Source organism: Anser brachyrhynchus (genome assembly GCF_964034855.1).
Source record: "Anser brachyrhynchus genome assembly, chromosome: 3".
Classification (NCBI taxonomy): Eukaryota; Metazoa; Chordata; class Aves; order Anseriformes; family Anatidae; genus Anser; species Anser brachyrhynchus.
In genome coordinates, this window is record NC_137696.1 from 113,667,219 (window position 1) to 113,694,455 (window position 27,237).

The 27,237-nt window shown below is 36.7% G+C and overlaps 1 long non-coding RNA gene across 2 annotated transcripts; it reads right to left on the reverse strand.

The window, feature by feature from the left end:
* Positions 1 to 12,294: 12,294 nt before the first annotated feature.
* On the reverse strand, positions 12,295 to 16,677 carry LOC308193313. Of its 2 annotated transcripts, none has more exons than XR_013949539.1 (3): positions 16,272 to 16,677; positions 16,081 to 16,181; positions 12,295 to 14,421 (listed from the first exon to the last, which is right to left on the reverse strand). It is a non-coding gene; the product is annotated as an uncharacterized lncRNA (long non-coding RNA). The 2 variants fall into 2 exon arrangements; XR_013949540.1 differs by having other exon boundaries at positions 16,261 to 16,677.
* Between the last annotated feature and the right edge of the window lie 10,560 nt (positions 16,678 to 27,237).

Sequence of the window (27,237 nt, forward strand, 5' to 3'; positions counted from 1 at the left end):
TTCTGCAGTCATGCTGTTTTCCCTGGGGAAGTGTGAGTGGACGCCAGGCAGCCTTTCACTAGTCCCTAACTCCACTTTTCCTCAGGCTTTAGCCACCATTCACTGAAAAGATCTCTCCCTAGACTGACAAGCCTGTTGGAAAAGATGTTCTTGACCCCTCTTGTCTGATACAGCCGCTCACTCCCTAGCAGTCATCATTTCTCAAAGAGGATACAGTTCAAGTGTAACAGAGCTCAGGTTGTATGGCTAAACTACTTATTCAATAATCTGATATTTCAGTGTGTATAGCTCTAGAATTGAATAACATTGTTTAACTATTTGGTTCTCCTCGAGCTTTTAGCCCATAACTACTATCAGAACATATTGTCTTTACTATTACATAATAAAAGACGAGACACATACTTGCTATTACCTTCTGCAGCTGTTAAAACAACTAGCAAACTTTTCATCTAACCATCCTGAATACTATATACTATAAAACAAGCTAGTATTTGTATTACAATTCTGACAAAGATTTATTTATTTATTTATTTTTCTCTAGTGATTCCTGCTGCCTTCAATTTATTCAAATATAAAGAGAGAATAGGATTGGACTCTTCATCATAGAATCAGGCAATGTTCTACGAGCATTATTCTCCCTGCAGTTTTTCAATATTATGTACCAGATTCTCAAAACTGATAGATACGAATGCTTGAATTTTGTAGTTTTTTTAGTTTCCTAAAAAAATGCATCCAGACATCTTCCTAATTATGTACTAGTCTTATAGCTTTGGAGTCACCATGGAGCATCGGCCTTGAGTGCTTTACTCCCTCATGTTCATTAACATATCTTCAATTCATGAGCCAGGTCACATTAGTAAATGAAGGACCCCTTCATAGGAAATATTCAAAGAACATTTTGAAAGACTGCATTTCCTTTGGAAATATTGTCATCTGAATGATTTGAAAAGTCTGGTCCATTTAGAATAATCTTTGGGAACTTCCTTTCCTTTTATGAAGGTAAATCAGGAATAATTTAAAAGTAAAGTACCTTTAGAAAATTCAAGTCATATGCTTTCATCTTCACGACCTCATAATTAACTTTCCATTGTGAGATCTCCTCAGGTTATAGCTACTGATTAAGAGGGGAAAGGTTGAGGAGAAAGTGAAGGGCAGGGAATTACATGCTCCCTTTCCTTTTACAGGCACTTCCTTTACAGCAGGTATGATAAATACCAACCTTTATTCATGTTACAGATCTGAATTGGTGCCATATGATGATGAATTCCGATACAAAGACAAGGCAGGACCTGATTAAGAGTTGTAAAAAAATGTATGAACACAGATGGAGAGAGAGAACTTGAAATTGGAAGATGGCAGGGACAGCTGACAGCATTATGTTTCCAATGAAGAGGGAAAAAGGAAAAGTTTTGGGGGGGTGGGGAGAAAGACAGAGAGAGAAAGAGAAACTGTTCTTTTAGCCCTCTGACACCCACACTTCAATCTGGGAAAAAAAATAAATATAAATATAAAAATAAAAATAAAGCTTATTTTGATCCTCTTCTATGGTTCTGTGTAATGTAACAGAGATGAATCACATGCAGGAAGCTGTTTTGACTTCCAGCACATCAACATATCCACTTGCCTTTGCAAGGTATATATTCTGAAGGAAACACTGAAGGAAACATATTCATCTCTATTTATGTGCATGTATCTCCTTCTCAAAATTTTTTACTCCATCAGAACTCCTATGAACATATATAGGAGCTTTCCTAGGTAAATTCTAAGGCTTTGAACTGAAATATCTCCTGCCAACGTTCTGAAACAGCTAACAGACTCATATTGGCTCAGACACAGCCTGAAGTAAAGGTTACTGTAGTTCTCCTAGCACAAAGGCAATCACAGAATCACAGAATCATCTAGGTTGGAAGAGACCTCCAAGATCACTGAGTCCAACCTCTGACCTAACACTAACAAGTCCTTCACTAAACCATATCACTAAGCCCTACATCTAAATGTCTTTTGAAGACCTCCAGGGATGATGACTCAACCACTTCCCTAGGCAGCCCATTCCAATGCCTAACAACCCTTTCAGTAAAGAAGTTCTTCCTAATATCCAACCTAAACCTCCCCTGGTGCAACTTTAGCCCATTCCCCCTCGTCCTGTCACCAGGCACGTGGGAGAATAGACCAACCCCCACCTCTTTACAGCCTCCTTTAAGGTACCTGTAGAGTGCATAGAATCATGGAATGGTTTGAGTTAGAATGAACCATTAAAGATGAAGATTAAGATTAAGATTAAAGAACCATTAAAGGCAGGGATACATTTTGCTAGGTCAGGTTGCTCAAAGTCCATCCAACTTCACTATGAACACTTCCAAGGACGGGGAATCCCCACAACTTCATTGTTCCAGTGTCCAGCCACCCTAATAGTAAATAATTTATTCTTTCTATCTAATCTAAATATACTGTCTTTTAGTTTTAAATTGTTACCCCTTGTCCTGTCATTACACACAAACTGGCAAAAAGCCTCACGTCAGATTTCTTGTAGGTCGCTGTTAGGTACTGGAAGGCCATAATAAGGTCTCCCTGAAGGTTTCTCTTCTTCAGGCTAAATAACCACAAGTATCTCACACTTTCTTCATAGAAGAGGTGTTCTAGCCTTCTGACAGTTTTTGTGGCCTTCCTCTGAACCCACTATAATAGGTCCGTGTCAAAACTTAGAGACTCATCCTTGCAGTGAAACATCTTCTGGTTTTCTTTTTGTCTGTTGTTGGTTTTGTTGTTGTTGTTTAGTTTTTCCCTCCTGAGGATAACACTGTAATGTTGATAAAAACATAAAATTAAAATTTATGTCATGTCCTCAGTATTGTCTCCTTACTAAACAGTAAGGTCTGGAGTTTCCCCCAAACCCTATGTTAAACAAAGGAGTAAATGAAAACATGGGTATTTTTGGTTACAAAGTTACAAAGTAAGGATAATGTCTTTAGAATAAGTAAGGGTTTGTTCAAGTGATGTATAGCCATGTGGTTCTAGGCAGATTGGTATTCTGCTGAAGCATTTTAGGCATACTAAGTAATTATATTTAAAAATAAAATAGGAAGTATTGGGGCATCTTGACAGTTCAGTAACAGAAAAAAATGGACCAGAAACTATCCTTCAGTTTTGCTGGTTAACCTCATTCAGCCTTTCAGTTACTATCTACTCTTTATTTTCAATGGTTGAGAAAAATCTTGACGCAGATGAATTTTCACCAAAACGAAATTAATTTTATCTTTACTGCAATGTGTTCTGTATAAAACTTTATCAAGGACTCTAGATACATAATTGAATTGCCTGCAAAGCTTGATGCATCAAATTTCTTCTGAGAGAGCATTTTGAAAAAATTATTCAATTTTAAAGGTTTTCTTTTCAATACTTCTCTGTCATTTCATTCCCTGCTGTTTCATACCGAGGTACTGTAATCAATAGACATGAATAAAAGAGCAACCATAAAGATGATTAAAGCTATTGATTCAGGGATTGAATATGCAGCTGGTGACAAGATTAATAGGACTGCAATGCTGATAGCAAATGGTTATATTTGCTAGCACGGATATAAGGCCAGTGACAAGACTGTAGCATCCACTATGAGCAATAAACAGAAAATATGCTATACTAACAGTTTTGTTAACATGTGAATTAATACTAGTTTTATTTTATTATTATCCCAGTGTTTGATATAGGCCCTTCATTTATGTCTTGTTTTTCTTCTAATGCTTCTCTTTCAAAAGGTATGTCACAGGGAATATATCAGATATAGTGGATGGATTGAAGAGTCTATTGTAAAAATGAAATTATTTATAAATTTTGCCTTGAAGTTCTTTGCTCTGGCTTTGAGAAAGTCAGTTGACTTTACCATAATTCATTTACCAATGAATTCACCACCAGTAGCTGGTGAATTAGGCACTTTCTGTCAACAGGACTCATTTCAACCTCCTTTGCAATACTGATTCTGTGAATCAACTCAGAGAACAAAATTAATCTGATCATAGTTTAGCACATGGTGACTGTTCTTCTGTGTCTACAGCTTGCATTTTCTATAAAAGTGGTTCCTAAAAGCCTATTTTCTATTTTAGCCCTGTACATTCATACCCAGTCCATGGATGTTGTCAGGCTGAAGTTCCCGCACTGAGTTTCCATTGCCAGGGTTGAGTCTCCTCATCTTTTCTGTTAGTTAACACAGAATACACCATGTGAAACAAAGATTATAGCTTAGGGGGCACATTTATCAATAAAGGCAGTAGATGTTTAGGTGCTACAGCTTCTGTTAGCAATTATTTGCGAGCATAAGGTGGAAGAGAAGCTGAAAATAATGTTCTTTTTATTTAATCTACAACTTCACTGTAAGAGCCAACTAAAATAATAATAAAAAATAATAATATCAGTTTTATAAAAGTAAGCCAAGGGAGAACATTAACTCCAAATTATATTACAGATTTGCCATTGCATTGCTTGGGAAAGGAAGAGAGTTTACATGTGAGATCACAGAGAGTAATGAATCAAGGTTAGAAAAAAATAGCGCATGTGTATATTTCTGTAGATAGATAGGTAGATTTCACAGGATCTTGATCGTTATATTCTTTTGTAAAGGTTTGTGTTAGATTTCAATGGAAAATCTCAATTAAACATGCAAACATCTATACACCACGTTACCTGTTTCCTTAGATATATTCTCAATGCATGTTAATAGTCTCATTTAAAACTTCTCTTGTTATAAATCTAGAAGAATAAAAGGTTGACGTAACCTCTTAATGAATAAATAAATAAATAAATAAATCTCCACTGGATTCCTGGAGTGGAACTACAATTTTTTGAAGGCTACAATGTCTAAATAGACCACTCCAGGAATGAAGATTTTTTTGGCATCTACCTAATTAAGTTAAAAGTTAATAAATTCCCTCGGTTGCTCCTTTCTTCAGGAAGCATGTGAAAAATGCACTGAAGCAAGGAAGTTCAAGGTTTCAGTATCTGCTGCCCTTGGTCTTTCCCAGAAATTCTTTAGCTGATTACATGCTTCTCCTTTCAACAACATAAGCTTTGTATCCCATGTTTTGTAAAGGATCATTTCCCTAACCAGCCTCTCTAAGGCCACTCGTGGTCAGTTAGAAAACTTAGCATCTGGATGTATTTCTATCACATACATTTAAAGTGCCCAAGGGAATGAATTTTCATATGAATTATTTTAACAAAAGTAATCTTTATAGACATCCTTATGATCTTACAATTTTTTTTCTTACATACAAGATTTGAAATTCTTTCAGATTTCTGTGCTTCCTTTGCAATTTTTATTTTATTTTGTGAATTAATCCACTTGTCCCTTTTAGTTAGCAATGACAGTCAATGAATAGTAGACATTTCATGTAACTGAACAGTAGTGACCTATAAACTGTGTTTACTGTGGCATATTTAGAATGCTATACTTCATAATAAGATTCAAGTTCTGAGTTTATCCTTGTGTCAGCTCTACACTGGTACAAACCCATTAATTTTTGATTAAATTATGCCTTATGCCTAATTTATGTCAGTGTAATTGAGGAGGATTAGGGCTTAATTATAATTATACATAATTATCCATAATTATAATAAATGCCAACATTAAGTCAAAATAGTACGGCTAAACTGTTGGGGATCCAAACTGAGATGATGAGTCGCAGTACTTAGAGATGTCAAGCACCTGCAATACACGTTGAGGTTATAATGGAAACCTGCTCCTAAATGTTGCACTTTGGAATCTCAAAATTAGAAGTTCAAAACTGGTACAAACTTTGGACTATGAAAGGACCACAAAACTATTCAAATGCCTAAAAATTACTCTTGCAACTAAAGGACAGAATGGTTCATTTCTTTTCACCAATATTTTACCTTTAGTGATCATATTTACATACGACCTTAAGAAGAGTGATTAAAAACAAACCTGAATAAAGGTTTTGCAGGGATGCTGCTAACATATGATTTATATAGTAAAATATGATATATAATAGTAAAAAATAAAAGATTAAGAGGGTGAAAACGTTTAGACTGAGGATGCAAGACAAGTCAATGAAACGACTACTATCCTTTATTTAAAATATAAATGTGAATACCTTCTATTTCCTCCAGCCAATAAATAATCTGCTTTCTAATATATTTCCAGAGGCTTCATATCCATTTTAAATAAAACCTCTCCTGGGTGAGCAGGGGTTCATTAACAATTTCAGGAAAAGATCTCATCTTTCTTTTTTACCACTGGAAAAGAATATGGCACATAGGTTTTGCCCCTGGAGGTATTCCTAGAAAAGTCATCTCTCAAATTTAAGAATTCTTATTATCCTTATCAGTATAAAGATCACACATTTTTATAATATTGAAAGTTCAATTTTCACTCTGGGACTTACACTGAGTTTTTCTTGTTCTTCAATTTTTGATGTCATTGCATCAATTGCTTTACCTTTAGAAATGAATTTGCATAATATGCCATGTAATCACTGTATGATCTGAATTCTCTTGTTTTCACTTCCATCTCCACTTCACTAGAATTTAAATATTTTCGTATGCTCTCCTCCTTAATATTCTGCATCTATCTATCTATCTATCTATAAAATAGTCTCTTTCCAAATTAGGGTACTTCCATGTCTCCCTCCCATCACTGTAATAGTATCCAAAGAGGCCCATTAATTAGGATATTAAGCCCTGGACTGATTCTTTGTGTCAGGAGGTACCAGGAGGGTTCCCCTAATCACTGAGATGATTAGTGAACTTTTAAGTAAAGGATGCTCTTTGTACACCTCCTTCCTTTTCTTAATACAAGAAATTGTAGTTCAGAGTGATTGCAGTTTGTGTTGCCTATGTAAATTAGCTGTAGCCAGGGTAAATGTAATGAATGTGGTCCTTCTGGGGACATTTATACCTTTCCAGTCCCTTACTTAAAATTCAATCCTGAATTGAAACTAGGGACCGGTTCTCCTGGGAGCAGCTCTTCCTAAGGAGGAGATAGCCATCTATCCTATTACACTGTGATGTTTTCTCTGCGTATGGTCTAGAACAGAAGTACTAAATCCTTGCATGTGTTTTTAGGGTATAATGAAGTCTGAGATCTAGATTATTTTGCAGCTTCCTCAAATTTAGGAAAGCTGAACATGGAGTGAAGTGTCTGGGCCACAAAGACAGCTCGTATTGAAACTAAACAGTCAACATCAATCTTTCAAATTGTAGAGAAAAGCCCTCAGCTTTGGAATACCTATCTGGATTCTTTCTGTTGATTTATTATTACTATTTTTATTTTTTGTTTTATTCTTACTCTTGGGATATAAAACACAGCTTAAAAGAAACTAATTTCTGCACTCCAGAAATGTTTTCAGCAAATTTATGTGTTTGTCTTGATCCAAAACAAAGAATGGAAAAACCTCAAAAAAGTTTGTGGATACGTACTTACTTTTGATTAATTCTTCTTTAAATATTGCATTTTATTTTTGATTTTTATGGTAATTTCAACCTGGAAAATGAATCTTTAGATTAAAAAATATTGAAATACAATATTTTGCACAAGTAACGTTTAACGTTCATATAAAAGTTTTTTGTTTGTTAGTTTGTTTTTGTGTTTTTGTTTTAAGTTTCCATGTGAAGTTTTAATTTAAAGGAAAATGAATTTTTAACTGGAATATATTTCCCAGGGAAATTCCAGGTCAGTCCACCTTAAATATTTTCTTAATTAATATGTGAAAAATGTATTCTTTCCATTGCATTTGAAATTTTTTATCTCCATGAAATATTTTACCTAAGAAGTCTTGATACCTCTTTTCATGTAAACCCATTAGAGGAAAAAATGTAACTATTTTTATTTTTTATTTTTACGTACTGTACAGTGCTGTATAAACAGTAATGTTTAATTTATTAACACGGCCATCTCACAGAAAATTATAGCTAGTTTCTAGCAGCAATGAAAAGGTTAATCTTCTAGTAAATTAGATGTATAACAAGGGAAGCCGATTAGGAAAAAGAGGAGCCCAGTCATTGACCTTACAATGCTTCTTTATCTTTTACATTCATCTTTCAGGCTTGGCCAGCACTGCAAAATAAAGCCAAAGCTATGGTACAAGTATTGTATTCCTAGAGGAACAGCATATTGCTTGTATATGCTTGGGTGCTTTTTTTCTGTGAGCTTCTGAATCATATAAGAACAAGTTTATTCATATATTTACCCCTTATTTAACATGCTTACTGAATGGGCAGGAATCTTCTTAAAGTATAGAAATACTAAGATGTAGCTGTGCAACAAGTGCAGAAACACATTTTGGTAGCTCTGTGAGTTAATACAGCATCATGCCAAAACTCATGAAATATAATGTTGTTAAATATTCTGTTTTACAGAAAAATGACTCAGAAAAAAAAAAAAAAAAGACTTAATACTGCATAAGTGGGATACTCTCATTGTTAAAAAATCAAACAAATAAAAAAAATCGTGTCTTGATGAGATATTTGTCCTAATTTTTCTCTCATCACCCTCATTTCTTTATATAATTTTTAATATATTGTCTTGAGACATATCAGTAAAGCCAGCTGGACTTTGATACTGCCATTTTGGGGTGGAAAACTAGTTCTTCAGTGACAAAAGCATTTCACCCATCAATTTGTTATACATTTTTTTTTTTCCTCTCCCCTAAAAGAACTAAAAGTTTCCTTTGGTAGAAAGAATAAAGGAATTGTTGACATTAGCTCTCTACATTGTTCAGCTATAACCTGCACTTGCTTCCCTCTTTTCAAAAGCTATTGTATAAAATTGTTGTACTTATGATGTGATCCTCTCAACAGCACTGTTTACTGTGTCATTTACATTTTACTAACTGGTAGTTAGCTCCGTGGGAAGCTAACAAGCCATCACAGTCATAAGGTGAATGCTGCTTGCATGCAGGTTCAACGGTTGTTGGTATCCTGTACAGTTACTCTTCTTAGAAGGAAACTGAAATAATAATAATAATAAATAATAATAATAATAATAAAAAGAGCAGAAAAGCAGAAAAAGAAGAGAAAATTTTGGAAAAAATCTTGAGGTCAGCTTCTCTTTTATATTCTGTCTTGATGGCCTGGCTCTTTTTTGCTCCCTTGTCTTATTTAATATTAAAATCCAGAGTTTTACAAAAAGGAAAACAAAACAAAAGACACCTTACAGATTTCTTCATTAACATTATCCTTTTCTTCTCCTTCAATCTTCTATTCATGTATTCTACAATGCATAATTATTATTTAGAAATTTTCTTTAGAACATAAAATGCCCATTACTTTGTATGTATAGGATCTTATGCCTGACTGGGGTCTCTGGGCAATGCTGTAAAATTAATTAACTGCAAAGATAATCCTGATAATTACACTGAGGTTTAGTCAGAATGAACTGCATTTACCCAACATGCCAGGCCATTAATGAGTTGAATTTTCATAATAAAATAATCTCTGTTATATGCCAAGGTTGTGCATAAATGTCCCAAACTATGAAATTACATATGAAAACTAAGGAAAGAAAAAAAAAATCTTGCTAGAATTACAGTGATTTTTCAGTTCCTCTGAAGTAGCCAACATGCTGGGCTTCCTCATATCTGGGTAACATTGGGATGGGGTCATTTCAATTTAACTATATTTGTCAAATATATGTTGAATCCAGATCTGACACATGGTGTTCCCAGCATGCATCTGACATAACTCATGAAGACCTGGGCTAGAAACCAATGCTATCTGTGTACAAAGATCAGCACCGCTATTTTTTTAGAAGATATCTCAATCAGCAGGGGACACCACTAACTTCCCCCCCCCCCCCCCCCCCCCAATGTGCCCTCATTGCTTGTGTGTTTGAATAACCAGACATTTGAGTGATCCTTTCATCTCTTCTAGGGGGTTTGCAGGGACTCGCTGAACTAGGATGACAGGATTTGGAACCTGAGAGTTGGTGCTCTTTGTTTGTTGTGGCCTATCATCAGTCAATTCCAGTGTGTAGGTTAATAAGGCTTAAACTTTAAAGGAACGGTGAGCACCTGATTGACAAGCCTGTGAATAAAAGTGCAGTGGGAAGTTTTGTGTTTGTGAAGTTAACATTCAGAGACACAACTGAAGTCTAAAATGAGTTGCAATCAGTTATATTAATGCAGGAAATCTCATTAGATGATTTCATGTCACTTTCTGGGCAACTTTTTATGATTTCATATACAAACCTAAAGTAATTCTCATCTGGATGGTAGTTTGACTTTATTTAACATTAGAGTTTTTCTGTTGGTTGTTGTTGGATTTTTATTTGTTTATTTATTATTAAATATAAGGGTGTAACAGAAATCCAACAGCCACCAAGAACAACATATAATAGCATTGGAAGTCTTACTATCAGGATAAAAATAAGTAATTTGTTGATCTACACCTACTTAGAGGGTAAAAACAGTGAATAGCACTCCAAGTTTTCCTTAATATGTACCTCAGACGCTTTTTATTTTTAACAAGTAAAAGACAGTGAGTGCATACCGTGCTTGAGAAATTATTCTTCTAAGAATTTCAAAGGAGCCTATGGGAGTGTGGTGTCCAAATCATAGTAACTTTCAATAGGATCCATATGCTTTTTATTTGTGTTACTGTTTTGAAAATTACAGCCTTAGTTGTCTATTCCTTTGTGTATAATTCTAGAGCTAGTTGAAAATCTTTGAGCTGACTTCTACCAAGCAATGCAATTCCATGAAAACCAAAACACTGTTAAGAAACTGGCAATGCCAGAAATGCTGATTTTTTTATTACTATTATTATTATTTTTTTTAAACTGGAAAGTCTTTAATAAAGTGTTTCAACTTTATTATTACATTTTAGCTATATAATAACATCAATTTGGGAAGTTAAAAATACTTTTGATTTGATAATGTTAATAGTATATCACAGGTATAAAACAATCTATTTTATGTAAACATTAAATGTTCTATAATTAATATTTAATATTATACTAATTCAAAATAATTGAAGTAACAACTCCCCCCCACACACACACACCAACACCCGTGAATTTCTGCTCTGCTAAAGACAAGATTTTTTGTTTTGCATCAAAAATATGAGAAAGCATGGAATAGTATAATTCCAGGAATATTTCCTCTTGAAAGGTTATACCTGAGGTAGGTCAAAGTGTCTATTTGTATCTTTTTGTAATGCAAAATCCAATATTTCACACTTTAGAGAATACAAAATGAATGTATACATAAGTAAAGGGGGCTGGTTGGGGATTTCTTACCAAAATGACTGTTGGAATTTGATTTTCTGTAAGAATGTGCCATTTTGACAACATTTTCAATCAGATAGGTTTCTCAGACACATATTGGAATTTAGTGCCAAAACCAGGAGGAAAAAATCTCCAGAGTACATTTGGAATACCAAGTTCCAGTGCCAAAAAATATGGAATGGGTCTGATTTCAAAGTGTTTCCTTGACTTTTCTTTTTATATGGCATGTATATAACTGCAGGACAAATGGTAAGCTACTTCTAAATATTTAGCAAGAATAGTGTTTTGTCTATACATATTGAACACCATTGAGCTCAATGAAACCAACAGAACATCTGAGCTAGGAAACTAGAACATTGCAGCTGTTGTGGATAACATCTTCTTGCATATATTGTCTTCTGGGCAAGGGAAGAAGGACTGGAGAAGAATGGGATGCTTTCTGTTCTTATGTTATTGTCCATCAAATTCAGTATATCTACTTGTAAAAAGCCACTGTTTTCTTCCTGTATTACAGAGGTGGAATCTGAGCACTAAGCACTGACTTACTGAATTTTAGGTTTCTGTACCAAGACATTTCAATAACGATTTGGATCAGGCTCACATTGTTTGTGCTGTAAAAAGCATACACATCTATTTCTGTCCAGGACAACTTTAACAGAAATATAGTAACATTAATTGAATTCCAAACACAACACCTCCTCCCCCCCAATGGCTTACTGTCAACAGAAGGCATGAAGGTTGTCCAATCTATAATGTCCCAGAGCTGTGATAAAATATTTTTATGTAATACATGAGTTATAGATTCAAACTTCAGAAGGGAATGGGTTTAGGTCCACCACTTCCTGGACAAGTAATCTAACTAGCTTGATGTTATATGAAGGGTTAAGGAAACACTCATTTAGATGTATGATGGCGTTGAACACTGCTAATACAAAATCCTCTATCCTACTGATTGGCATAAATCATTTGAACCAGAGACTGGTTCTGCTCTGGAGTCAGTTGATCAGTTTTCCCATGGGGATCAACCCATGCAGGTCCTGTTAGGAGAGAAAGCCTGTTGTTTCAGTGAGGTAGAGATCAGCTGTTGTGATGAATCATTTAACATTCTGTATATGGTATACAAAATTATATTAATTAAGCTCCTTGTATTTGTCTGAAGCTATGAAGATGTGTTCATGCTCCTCTTTCAAATCACAAGTGTTATGGAAAAAAATGGGCTGTTGCCCTGTCCTTTAGATGGCTTTTTAACAGAATGAGGACTGTTTGACTACACACCTCTGAACAGAAGAGGGTTTCACATTTTCTTTCTGAGTGAACATAAACACATAATTTTCAGGTTCATTCAGGAACTTCATCACTAGAGATTGAGTGACAGAAGCTCAGATGTGGCCCTGCTTCTAGATGTAATATTAGCTGCCACAAGCTCCACTCTGCATGTAGGATATTTGGGTGAATTTTCATGGGTGCCTTACTCTCTCCATTGCATACGTTTTGCCTTAGCCTAATCTAAGCAGTCTCAATCACCCTGCTAGTGAGTGTCTGGAGCTGACTATTGAAGATGGCACAAAAATATCCAAGAGCCTCATACCAGACAAAATCTGCTTCTGGTCACCTGCCACACGGACATTTCAGCTGTACTTGAACCACTTGCAAAAAGTGATTTGTTATCAACAGTTTCTCCTCCTCTTGTTGCTCCCTTCCTTCCCCCCCCAACCCCCCACCAATTTGGCAAACTGTTTATAACAAAGCACCCAAGGTAACATCATCTCTCAGTAGAAAATGTTTCTTGCTTTTTCTTATTGAGGAAATGAAATCACATTATTTCTTCATTTAATAACCGTAAATGAAGAGAAGACTCTTAGGGCTGTGGGATACTTAAAATTGATTATATTGAGTTTCTTTGAATCCCCAGGATTCGAAGTCTGGAGCATTCCTCTCACTCTAAATTGGCATGGGCTAGGTTAGGTTAACTGACTGAACCCTGGCACTTGTGCTCGAGAGTCAGTGCCTTTGATTCATGAAGCTTTGGCTTGGATACAAGCATCCCTGTTACCTCTTGCACTGAGGATCTGGCACAACCCCTGTTGATACTTCCATGAGGACATACAATGTTCCAAGCCTCCCCCACTGTGTAGACAATTCCTTAGTGGGACAGGCTTTCCAAACACATTGTTTCAAAGAAATGAATCACTCATTCGTGAAAAATGAAAAAAAAAGAGCACAAATACCATCAAAGCAATTTCAGGGGTTTGCCGCCCACATCACTGACATCATGCTGCCAGCTAGAGAGCACTGAATAGGGCTCCTTACAGAGTCCATCAATGCCACTCTTTAAATGGCAATTGCCTGAAGGGGTTGCTGGTTTGTGATATGAGGTACTTCTTCCTTAGCAGGAGAAAGGCAGCAGAGGCTCAGATTTTAGCGTAAGCCCCCTCAGATGGCAACAAAACACAGTTGCTTGGCTTGCCAGGATGTCTCTTTTTCAAAGGACTCTGGTCTGTTTGTGGAAGGCAATTAATTTATACTGGAATGAAATATATATATATTTAAAAAAAAAAAGGAAAAAATATCTGATCATCAGAAGGAACTTCCTTTATTAAACTGGAGATTAGTTGGACGGGAGAAAAAAAGAGGGTTTCTTATCATTTATGGACCAATTAAAACAAACCCAAGTGAGGTCTGTCTAAGCTAATTCCAGTGCTGGTGTGCTGGGGCGTGTGATACATGGATACACTGAGCTGCCTGGACCCCAGCCAGTTCACATTTGATGCACTGTTCCCACATCAGACAGTGCCATGCCCAAGCTAATAAGCCCTGCCGAGAAAATGCAGTGACAGGTCACTGTGGCACAGAGCTGCCTTACATCTACAGTCTGGACTTCATGGCATGAGTTTCCATTAGTTGTGGGATTTCTACATCAAGTCCATTTTATGGCATAGACTACTTTTCAGTAATTCTGTACTTTGAGGTCTTTTACAGCTCTGCGTCTGTTTTTACGCACTCCTCTGTCTCATAACATCACCTTTCCACTGCTATGCCTGTCACATTTGCTTCTCAGAGAAATGGCTCTGAAGTTTTCCTGTGGTGGCCCTTGCTCCTGGAACATCCCTCTTGCATTTGTCCATAGGAAACTGCTTCTCCACACACCAGGTCTGCTGCGATGCTTTACTTCAGCCACTAAAAGCAACCTGGTAACAAACATAAGATAGCTGAATTATAATAAAAGAACAAAAAGCATAGCAGCAAAGGTTAAGAAATTGTAGTCTTTATATTACATATAATGTCATGTTAGCCTCAGTCCCTACTTGCCTCTAATTACATCTGCACATTAGCTGCTCTGCAAATTTGAAGCAGGGAACATCTACCCTGGTGTGCAGCACAAGGGGACATTGACCTGCCTGGGGATTTTGAGCACTACAGCAATGCCCACAATTAAAAACTAGAAATTAAAACTGTCAGGAGTGATCTCTCACTGACCCAAAGTGGATGGATAGAATGATCAATGGTGTCTATCCCTTTTGTAATGTCTGCCAGACAGTCCAAATTTATAACCAGCATAGGAAAACGGCTGCATATCATAACCATATGGCACTGAGAGTAAGCATTATTGTACAGTAGCACTGCACTAATTTAAGGTCTGTCACCACTTCCATTATGGGCCTGTGTTTCCAGCAATAAGAAACTCTCACACAAGCACTTATCCCAAGCTGAATATGATCTCTGCCAGTACAGGTCTTAGATCTATAGTTGCTTTAAACAATATTTTATTTAAATGGCTTGACAATTTTGTCATTACATAAGTTAAAGAAAGGTTTCATTTTTTCCCTCATGGTTCAAAATTCATTTTATTTAATACAATAAAACACCATGGTTTTGGAAATGGTTAGGCATATTCAATCTGCTATGGACAACATCTCTGATTGAAAGGAGTCATTAAGCACCTGATGAATTTAAAAGCTACTGTATAACTATATTTATATAGTTATATTTACATTGAAAAACAAAATGTTGTTCCCCCCAGCCCCCCTTTGGAATTGCATACCAAAAAAAGAAGCCATATATATTTCTGTAGGAACTCAAAGTTTTCCTGAAATTACTCTGCATGAGGCTGGTCAGACGTGCTCCTATCATTTGAAAGAAAATACTATTTATCCTCCACCAGAATTAAGTCTGTGTCCCTTCTTGCTCATGTCTTAATGCCCCCAGACAGCAGAACTGGCATGTTTCTATCAAATGGGAAGCAGCTTTCTGGCACTGTAAATACAGGGGAAAAATCAGCAGTGGATCTACAAAGGTCCTTCAACCTGTCACAGGCAATATGTAAAGGTAGCCCCTGACCAATCTGAACAGCGGTCAAAGACATGCCCAGAAAAAAGAGGGCAAGTCTATGTGACCACCCCCTAACATCCCAGACACCAGCTGCCTTCAGCCCAGTGATTTCCTGAACTAGATGTTATTTCTATGTATTCTCAATGAATTTCAGTTCTGTGAACCCCTTAAAGCCATGCAAGATTGGAACAACCAGACTCATTCCCTTTTTTATGGGATACATATTTTTTGTTACTATAACTGGGTGCTGGCCTATGAGTTCAGTCTGCTGCTGCAATGCAAACAACGATGATGGCATTACTTGGCAACAATTTCCCATGTCCCTGAGATGATTTGTTCTGATGGTCAGGGTCATTTTCCTCTGAGTCAAAACCTTATCCCCTGAGGGAGCTGCCTGATTATTAGTGACCTCCCTCCTCCTCCTCCCCTCTCCCCCCCCCCAAAAAAAAACAACAAAAAACAAACAAACAAACAAAAAAAACATCAGAGGAGGCATCAGATTGGAGTATCTTTCTCACCAGAGAAAACAGGGGAATTGTCTATATGACCCCAAGTCTATGCAGAAATATCCCTGGGCTATATCCACATGAGCAAATGAAGTTGATCAATAGGAATGAATCTGTAGGAGAGAAATATTTGGTGCTGAGGCCCCACATCCAGACTTTACAGTACTTGGGAGAAGAAGGGAGAAGGGTTACATCAGCCTCACTGCGGTCTGATCCTGTGTCCTGATCGCCCCTCGGAGCTGCAGTGCACTCACTGGCTGGGCTGCTGGAGCATGTCGTCCCATTCATTGCCATCCGGGAGGAATCTAGCACCCACTCTCCAAGACTACCCCAAAATGCAAAACAAGGCACACAAAACTGGGACAATCCAGGTATCTGGTTTGATAGCTCACTCTTGACCCCTAAATTAAGCACCAATGCAGATACAGCCAAACAAATGAAGGGAACAGCCTGGCAATAGAGTCTAACCAGGCAGAAAAAGTACCCACACTGATTTGCCTGAGCTACATCACAGGGACCCAGCCCTGTACTGCTTTCCTCTGTGCAGAAATACATGAAGTGACAGCAGCTCTGCTCTCCTTCTCTTCTGCTGTTAAAGAAAGTGATTGCACCACCTCAGCTGGCAAAAACTGGTAGAATTTCATCAAAGTCAACAGTGTCCACCTGAGGCTGAATATCTGGTCTCTTCTTATTCAATGAAAAGAAAAAGCTGAAAGATTTTTAGCAAAAATTATGTGAAAGGCTACAAGAAGAAATATTTATTCAAGGAAACACAGCAAGATCACTGATAGCTTTTTTGTTTGTTTTGTTTGTGGTTTTGACTCTCCTGATGAAACAGAAGAATTGAGGAAGCAGGAGAGCTAAATATAGCCAGCAATGAAGAAACAGAGAGATAACTATGATCCAAGATCTGATTGTACATCACCATAACCAAGAAATTTCACTACACATAGAACTGAATTCTACATTTCTTTTTACCTCTGCTGAACACCTCCCCACAGTGAAGTTGAGAAAGTTCAATTTCTCCTTCTGTCTCACTTTTAAAAAGTGAATCAAACAGCATAAGTTATCAAAGATACAAACCTGACCCCCTGCAACTATATTACAATGTAGCACCACCTTCTGGCTATTGAGAAACTGTTAGTGGCTACTTTACCTTTTTCCTTTTTAATGGGCATCTGTTTCTTAATTCCTTTGCTGCAATTTAAAATGAAAATATGGTAATTAGTTTTCATGGCTGCAGCTATTATAGCTATAGATGTTCTTAATAACAGCTGCTATTTTTCAAATAGTGCAGAGATTTCTAACATGGAGCAGTTGGAATTGTGCATCTCTGCCTTTACCGAAGGAGCAATGTTCATTTTTATGATCCATAATCACATGCTGGTCCTGGGAAACAAGCCACAAGGGCCCACGTATGTAAGTAGTGGCAGCTGAAAGTGCATAATTCATGAGGGAAACATTAGGATTGGAGGAAATGGCATAAATAGCTGATTGACTTGACACATCTTATATTTTTTTCCAAGATTAATTTCCTTTTAAAGATGTGGGTTGCTTTTTAAAACAAGAGATGTGTAGACTGCCAAGTTATAAGGTTCTCTAGGTCGCTTACTTGTTTCTCTGAAAGCAAAGGCATTCTTGTGTTTTCATTCTGATTTAATTAGAATGTTTTTTTTTTTTTCTTTTTTTTTTTTTCTTTAACATTCTTTTTACAGTATGTGGTCTTTGTTCTTCTTGGTCTCTACTCCTCCACAGTTTTATTCAAACATATTGCAGGTCCACTTTGAAACAGCAGTCGAAACAACTTCATCTCAGAAGGAAATCCTACAAATACTCCAATTGCTGTTGATTTTAATCTGGTTTCTTAACCTTTGATTCATTTTGGATAGGTCTCTGGGCAGAAAAGAAACATATCATGTGTTTCAGCTAAGGCTTCATTTGGCACAAATCTGGATGAGAGTTAATGTTAAAAGAAATGCTACAAATGGAGAGACGTTAGATGCTGCCCATATTTCTGATGGAATAAAGAAAAAAAAAAAAACTTATAAAGGCAACTGTAGTCACCACCAATCTCCAAGAACATTTTGTAGAAATATCACAAACAACAGCGTTCTCAGGGTATTTCTACTGGAAATAATGTGAGAAAGAACATTCTCACATTACTTCCAGTCAAAATGCCATAAAAATGCACAGTTGATCGCAAGCATTCTCATAGCATGTTAACAGGAAAGACCTCAAGAAAACATTTTCTCATGACATTTCCTCTGGAAGAGGGTGGAGCTGGAGAGCACTGCCCTCCTCCACTCCCACCACCATGGGAATGTCTCAGGGGTGAGCTCTCCAGTGAGATCTGCAGGGGAAGGATCACAGAGGACACAGAGAGGCAGGAAATCTGATGGCTTTCCCTCCATGATGAGAGCAGTTGCAACGGAGGAAAGACTTCTCCATTCAAGAGAAAGCTCTAGAAGGATGGTTGTGATAATTCATAGCTCTGCATAACTCAGAATTATTTATACATCAGTATTTTCAATACTCCCTATCAAAGCATACACATGAGATGGAAAGAAAGAAGAGAAAGACATTTTGATTCGTATTATTTTCAAAAGATTTTATGAACAGACAGTCTGGGTTTTGTTTGTTTGCCTGCTTGTTTGTTTTTATTTTCCTGATGATTTTGGGTGTGAAATCAGGTCTTCTGTACAAGGTCACTCTGACTGAAAAAAATGAAGTATCAGCTTACTCGGAGAAGAGAAATGAAGTCCCTACTGGGACAGAGATATGTCACAAGACACCCAAGATAACTTGCCTGCTCTGCTATATCGTTGACTGGGTAAATCCTCAGTTCCCAGAGTCCTGTAGTTCTCTGGGGTTTTACAGAGTCAGTGATCCTCATTTCCAGTGACTCTGAGTTTTTAATAAGTGGCACAGGCAGAAATAATTCCAGCTATTTTTTCCCATCCAGCTGCTGTACAGCTATCTTATTGAAAGGATATGTTTGTTGTTATGCCTGGTGAACTGAATAAATGTCAGGTGAATTTTTCTGAACCATTTTCACCAATTCACGTTTTTGCCAGGAATAAGTGTAACTGTGGAACAACTAAACAGTTCATACATAGTTTCTAATTCCACACAGTACTTTCAACTATCTAGCCATTGATCCAAATGTTTTCAGTTTACAGCTTCTCTCAGTTTCCAAAATCTGTGATCTGATTGGCATGGTTATTCCCCCTGGGTTTGACACACCATTATCTCTCCTACAACAAGACATTTTTTTTTCTGCTATCATTCCTCATATTCTGCACATTTTTCTTGTATTTAGCACTAAACTAACTACTGGATAGACCACACAAGAGAAATAAAAAAGAGACTCTACCCTGTGATTTTTCTGTACATTATGTCTTAGGTCACATGCAAAGAGTCAGCGTATCAAAGGTTCTTTATTTTAACTCCAACTTTTACAGTTTCCCAACATTTTTCTTCTTTCTCATTTCAGTTTTCCTAAACTATTGTGCATCCAGCTAGTAGAGGGCAGCACATGTTGCCTGGATGTAGGATGAGGAGGTGAAAATACTCTGCTCTTAATGAGATCATGCCCCTCTTGAACAGAAATAGATGGAAGATGGAGCCCTACAAGTGTCAGACCTGGTCATTGAGGTGGTGTGGATCAGCAGGTCATCATATACTTACTTTGCTAGATAGTTTCTAGATGTTTTAAGTTAATAGGAAAATATCTTTCCACTTCAGAATTCTCTTAACATAATAAGAACATAGACACATCTCCTCAAGTATTCTAACAGACATTGGCCACAGATACTCTACTCAGATGAAAGTAGTGTCTCCCATAAGTGACAGACTCTGATGACTTACTTGGAATAAAATCTTATCCTAATACCTAATATTAAAGATCAACTGAGATAAAAGTAGGAAGAACAGGATCTCTATGAACTACATGGACAGCTTTTTTGTATGAAAAGACCTTTGAGATCCTAAGATAGAAAAATGAAAGTTTTATCCATTCTATACATATATTGATGCATATACATATATCAATTGATACTTACACTGAGGTAATATAATATTTTATTATGATTAAATTGAACCATTATTAATATAATAGTGATCTGAAATGTTGGTACACAATATACGCATATTGTATCAATTTTCAGATTTACATTATCTTACAAGTGATTTGTCCTGTCTGCCAAGAAATGAATATTCAATTTGAAACATGGCAGATATATTTAGCATGCAACTTAGCATCTCCTAAAACCTGAAAAATGTGGTATTTAGTTTTACTAATAAAACAGAAATTCTCCATACCTAATTCTGTATATTGATGAATTTAGCCCCAGCCCTTGTACTAGTAAACACATGACTTTCAAAAGTTACTTTTCTGTTAATATTTCAGATGTTCAACTGCTAAAAATTATTGGCCAGTCCAAGTTCTTTTAGAAATAATAGTATTTAACTGATTTGCTGCATAAACAAAATTCAACTAAGAGTAGAAGCCCATCATGTTAATACTATGAATAGGATGAGGCAGTCCCTGACCACTCAAGTTTACAGTCCATACTGTACATATTGAGTGCCAAATGAAACTCCACTCTCTTAGTTTTACAGCTGGTGGAAAAATAATAATAACAAAAACACAGAGCTGAGATGTTTTATTAAATCTAATGCAGATTCAGAGATCTGGACTTTGTCCTGCAGAACAGTGGGCCAAGAGCAGTCTTCCTTCCCAGTAAGCATGTGTGACAATAAAAAAAAATACATGTGGGAGTATACATGTAGTATTCAATGACCTGAAATGTTCTTTATTTGAAAATATTTGAAGTCTCAGCAAAATTGTATAAACAAACAAACTAAATAAAACCTTGCTTCAGTTGTCTCTGATTTAGTTGTTATTTTCATACTCACATCTTTAAGTATGAACAAACTAAGAGAAATCCTCTCTTCAGTGGCCCTGCACTGCAATGTGACTTTAGGTACTGCTCCACTGAATGGCTGGTAATTTTAAATCATTAAATGGCTGAGATAAAAAAAGATCATTACTAACTGCAACATAATCATATTAATAAGAAATAGAAAGGCATGAGGAAGCTGTTTGGAATTTAACCCAAAGTTCTTGTATGCTATTTCTGCAGTATCTGATGAGCTCTGATTAATAGTATAAAATTATCAAATGGAAAAAAATCCAGCTGGAAATTATGACTGTGGACTCAGCGATGAATCCTGTAAGAAAGTATTGGCTTCATCTTTCCAGGCACAGCAAATATGTGGACTGTGCAGTCAGTGATCTATTGGGGAATTCTTTACCCATTAATTAATTACCTAGCTCACCTTGCCACACTATTTAATATTTCAGTTGCTGTTCTTCACGCCTTTCGTTTGTGGTCACTGAAAAAACATTTTTATATAACATCTTATGTTCTTTTTCCTGTTGGACTCATTTCTGTAATGGGGATAATTCTTCATGAAATTTTTGACAAGTCTGAATTTTCACTCACTGATTACCTCTTTGACTTCAGAGGGACAGTTCATGGGAACTGTTTCTCAGCAGTGTGCGGGAAGGGTCTGTATCCTGGCAGTGCAGATAGCTTGTCAGGATGTGGCTGCTCTGACATGATTAATACAAGCTCATGTTGCTGAGCAACCTTAATGAAGCTAAGGATAATCAACCCACCACTTGCACAGATCTCTGGACTTGTACTTCTCCATGTGTTTTCTGTCATCCAAATCCTATGCTGTATGAAGGTACCTGAATTAGCCCAGGAATGTGACATAAAGAAGCCAACAGAGAAAGTTGGAGAAACTGATTAAAGGATTTAAGATTTCAAAGGCCATGATCCATTGGGATTGGTTGTTGAAGAGAGTGAGGATGTCCAGAAATGGCAAAAGAAGGATCCCCGACCCTCCTGACCCTTTAGTGAAAAGAAGGGATGAGAAGGCAAATGTTGTGTTCATTTGTTTATTTTTCTTTGTGTGATTTAGACAAGGGGAAGGGAATAAAGCTCTCTGGGTGGTCCTGAAGCTATTTTGCCCGTGAAACTGGGAGAAGCTTCCCTTTTAAGTATAGTTGTGAATGTGAAAAAAAAAATGGATTAGAGAATAAAGTCTTTCTGCCTCCAAAATAAACATTTGCCTTTACCTTTCTTCCTTGATGATCCACTGTTCTGCTAAAATATCTTCAGATAATTCAGGAATGCTGGAAAAAGGTCACCCTTCCATATATGTCCAGATCAGAGTGACCCAGCACTGAAAGACAACAAAGAACAGTGACTGCTGGCCTTTCACCATTTTTTCCCAGGTATGCTTGTGGTACAGTAACCCAATATCCTCTAAATGCTGCTAAAAATATAGTCAATAAAAAATGCATAAGATTCATTTCCCCTTCCTGGGACTTTTTTGTTCTCTCTGTCAGTTACTTCAACTCCAGCATGTGTCTGTGCCTCACTCACCAGAGGGGCAGTAGTACCCCACTGTTCCAGTCCTGCCCAATTATCCTTTCCAGGCTCACCTGAGCTCCCCTTCTTCAGCATTTCCCTCATTCCAGGGCTCTCAGGAAAATCAGAAGCTTCTTATAATGGAAGTAGGTCTGCATCTTTCCCTGGCACAAACACTACCAGGAGTGTGGCAGTACATAGGAACAAGGCCAGCCTGGTGGACACACTACTCACTGTCATGTACAGGACTATGGTGAATGCCTAGCTCTCACTGATGAAGTCAGTAGCTGCATATGTTGGTGGGAATGGCAAGGACAAATGAGCCATGCTCATCCCTGAGATCACTCAGTGGGTGCCCTGTAATATATAAATGCTGCATAGCCTGGCTCAGACCTGGCAGACTTTCAAGGGCAAAGATATTCACCATTAAACCTGTGGGAAAATAGCCATGTGAATTAAGACTTTGATTCCCTGGGGTTCTCACTGTAAATATTCAAGCTCTTGGAGGGGGAGATTCTGGTCCAAATGTGGATGTGTGATAGATATAACAGCATGTTTCCTAAGTATACCAAGCACTGCAATCCCAAGACAGCCAAGTGGCCCCATATATTCTACTTCTTCTTGTGCTTGGGCTTCTTGTGCTAGATAGACACTGGGAAAACAAAATATAATGTGCAATTTCAGCTCTCAAAGGCTTTGGTGTGGGAAATCATGATATGTTGTGAATTATTTTTATTTTTTGTGTAGGTGCATGTTATGTATTCTCAAACACAACGTTCGTATCGTGACACGGGAACTTTTACAGTGAAATATATTCATTGAGATGTGAACCTTGAAATTTCATGTCTCAGACCTTTTTCTGGGGTCTCCTTCAAAAAGAATTTGGAATTGCATAGACTTCAGAATACACATGAAGTGTCATTGTGGCAGTAATCTGAGGCACATTCATCACTTATTTCATCTCATGTAAATTACTGATTTTAGAAAATATAACTAATTTACAGTTGGAACAATTTTGTTGTTCCACCTGTGCTAAAAAGGTGGCAAAATGGTGAGTAAATAATTTCATGAAGAACCATTATGCTTGGGAGTGTATAAACACATGATATCTATTAATCATTTTATGCTATAAAATAAAAATCTTGAGCATATAGATCATTATGGCACTCCATGAAACAGCATAACCACTGTGGTTGTCTTGGTAGTTGAGTCAATGTTGAGTTGTTCATTCCCTCCTGCTGCTGAATAAAATCTTTTCCCAGGAATGTAAATATCACATGGCTATGTGTGAAGATGTTGAAATGCCAAAATTTGAGAGTTAATCTGCAGGAAAGAAAGAAGATTTTGAAACTCATCTGTAGATCATAAAGGACTTTATCAGTGTTTTTTTTTTTTTTTTTTTTTTTTTCTAATAGAATCAAGCAAGTCACTTAATTGGAAAACAAAGGTAAGTATTTCATATTGCTTCCTCTCCAAGTAACAGAAACAAAACATCTTGTTCAAGGTTAGGGAGCACACCAACAGAAGAGCTGAGAACAGAGTGCAGGTATTGTGGTTCCCAGTCACCTCAACAAGGAACAGAGAGGGCAGCTGGTTTCACAATATTGCCTAAAAACTGAGAACACATCTGTGAGCTCTGTTTAATTGTAACTGAGATGAGTCATTGACACTTGGTTCTCACTTTTCCTAATTCTGGAAGCAAAAATCAATGCTTATTTCAGGCCACTCTTTAAAAGAAGTCTCAAACATAGTAACCATAGCTAATTATAAAATGACTTTTTCATTTGTTGACAGTTTGCATAGTCCAGAGAAGGATTACTAATATCACAGACCTTTTAACTAGAAACAGCCATGCTCAAGGAAGACAGCTGTTTTCAAAGTGTCAGCTGGGAAAAATGCCCCAACCACTCTTATTTGATGAACAAACACACTTTCTTGATTGTCTATACTCATACCCATCTGTCAGGATGGCATCATGCCCAGGCAGAAGTTGGCCAAAACTTTTGCCTTGGGCACTGACATCGAGTAATAATAGGTTTAGATGGGCACTACGTGTAACACTACATATAAAATGTCTTAACCTTTTATTTTATGCCAAGCATGGCACAGAAGCTTGAAAACAAATATGTCCTTATATATCATTTTGCACTTCTGAGTCCCCCAAAAGTAATATTACCTGAAAAATCCATATTCTGGGGTCACCACTACATCACATACAAGTTGATATCAGGCTCAAAGGGATCACCTTGTTAGAGAAGAATATTGTGGCTGCTGCACACTGTGTGACAAGATGGTTGTAGCCATTACTTGTGAGGACAAATGCTAACTACCCAGCAGGGAAATCTACTTTAGAAGCACTGAACCAGCTGCTGTCTCAGGCAAATGGTCTTCATTTCCTGGAAAATGTGCAGTCTACAAAAGGATCAGAAGCTGGTTACTCAGCAGCTGCAGGGATGTGAAAACATGGCGAGACAGTAACCCGAAATTTAGAAAATTGCTACATTTGCATGAGAAATAATTAGAGGACAAAAAGAGAAGAGATCTTGTCTGATTGCATAGGTTATCTTCATAGATAGCTTTATTGGGGATGAATTAAAAGCACACTGTAAGAAGAGCATATGTAGATGTGAGACCAGTATTTTTTATTATGGAACTACAAAGCCTTTTTCTCTTTCAACAAACTAATGTGGGTAGGATTATAAAGTTTTAAATCTAGTTTTAATTAAAAGAATAAAAAATCTAGAACTAGATAGTTTTGAAATAAAGATTTTGACTCACACTGGATAAGGCAGGGTGAGCTCTTTCCTGCAACCATGCTGTCAGCCCAGTGCCATGTGTGATTTGCTGAGATACAGCAGACTCTATAGCGAGGAACCCTAGCAGCCTCCTCCTTGTGATGACATCCTTGCCCAGCTGTCTGCACTTTGTTCTGCTCATCAGTGTCTTAATCTCTTCTCAAACTGCTGGCCCTCTGCAGGTTGTCACTAGCTTTATTCTTACCCTCATTTACTTTCTAGAAGTTTATTCTGCATTGTGGTACCAAGACCTAGCTTTAATAGTCTGTGAGCACTTCATAACTTTTAAAGGAGACATAATCTAAAGACTCTCTACAGAAGCCATAAGAAAAGTTTTCCTCTTTTGCACTGAATCAATGATCTAGGAGAATTCAGAACATGCTATAAATAGTAAGCAAATAAAGAAAAGAATGTGAAATTAACATATTTACTAATTTAGTTAGGTGAAGGGAAAATCAGCCTCTGCCATTTTTCCAGGAGTCTCTCCTGAAGAATAAATGCTGGAAACTCTTTTTTATAGAGTACCACGATTCTGACTCCAAATTTGTTTGTTATATTTTTATTTAACTTATTTAACATCTCCAAGGAATATACATACTCTTTCACAAAATATGTATGGAAATATTATCCTAAATTTGAACTTCTAAAACGTCTACAGTTCACAGGATGCTTGAAAAACTGATCTGGCAAACCTCTGAGAGAGGAAACAAAAGCTTCAATACAAGCAGACATATAAAAAAAATAATATTCTTTTAGTTGGAATATTAGTTTCAAATATTTGAGGTAGAGCATAAAAGTTTGAAGTCTCTTATCTAAACATCAACATGTTATGCTTCTGTTTCTCGTTTGGAAAAAAGATCAATAGCACCAATGTTTGTAGAATTTAAAAAAAAAAAAGGCACTTTTTTTTTTTCTTTATTGTAACTACATGGCCACTATTTTGAAGTACTTTGTGGATAATTATACCTTTTAAATTAATGAAGGTTTCAATGTAGCTTTTATAGTGTTCCTTTTTTTTTTTTTTATCCTTTTTTTCTTTTTTTCTGTGAACATCAGAAAACTTTGCTAACCTTTTGTTATACCTAATTGTGCTGTTTGTCTTTCAGACCAAGAGATGGTAACTGAATCCAGGAAACTACATTTTTGTGCTAACGTGAAGTTACACTGAAATCAGTGAGGACTGGATATGTGCAAATGTATTTGGTTGCTAGGTTGGTCTCAACCTGTTTTGTTTGAAGAAATGTTAAGAAAAGATAAGAAAAAAAAAAAAGAACTTGTTCACTATACTGTTTTGCAAAAAAAAAAAAAAAAACAACCCACAAAACTGTTTCAGTTCAGCTGGATTTCTCATGGACTTCTGGAATCCTGATCTGATATGCTGACAGGCACAACATAATGCTTTAAATACTATTTTGAGAAGTTAATTAAGTATTCTGTTTCAGTAAGTAGACTATCTTATATCACACACCAGTTTCTACTGCATCTGAGTACCTTCTGTATGTATTGCAGGAGGTATGTATTACAAAATATATTGTGGTGGATGCCCCATCTCTGGAAGTGTTCAAGGCCAGGTTGATGGGGTTTTGAGCAACCTGGTCTGGTGGAAAGAAGGTGTCCCTGCTCATGGCAGGGGGGTTGGAAATAGATAGTCTTTAAAGTCCCTCCCAACCCAAACCATTCTATGATTCTATGAGATTAGGCTGCATGAAATTCCTTTTATCCTCTCCCAAGCAGGAGTACCACATGTATAATCACTAATTTACTCTGATACCATTTTTATTTAGTTTTATGTATAAATGTCTGTATATCCCTGTGTAGGTATAAGTGCTGTTACTCTGGGGTTTGTAGAGAAGAACAGTTCAATGAAGTAAGCTTTGCATGCAAAGGCAGCTGTGAAATTATCAGTGATCTGTAGTTCTGTGAGCTGTAGT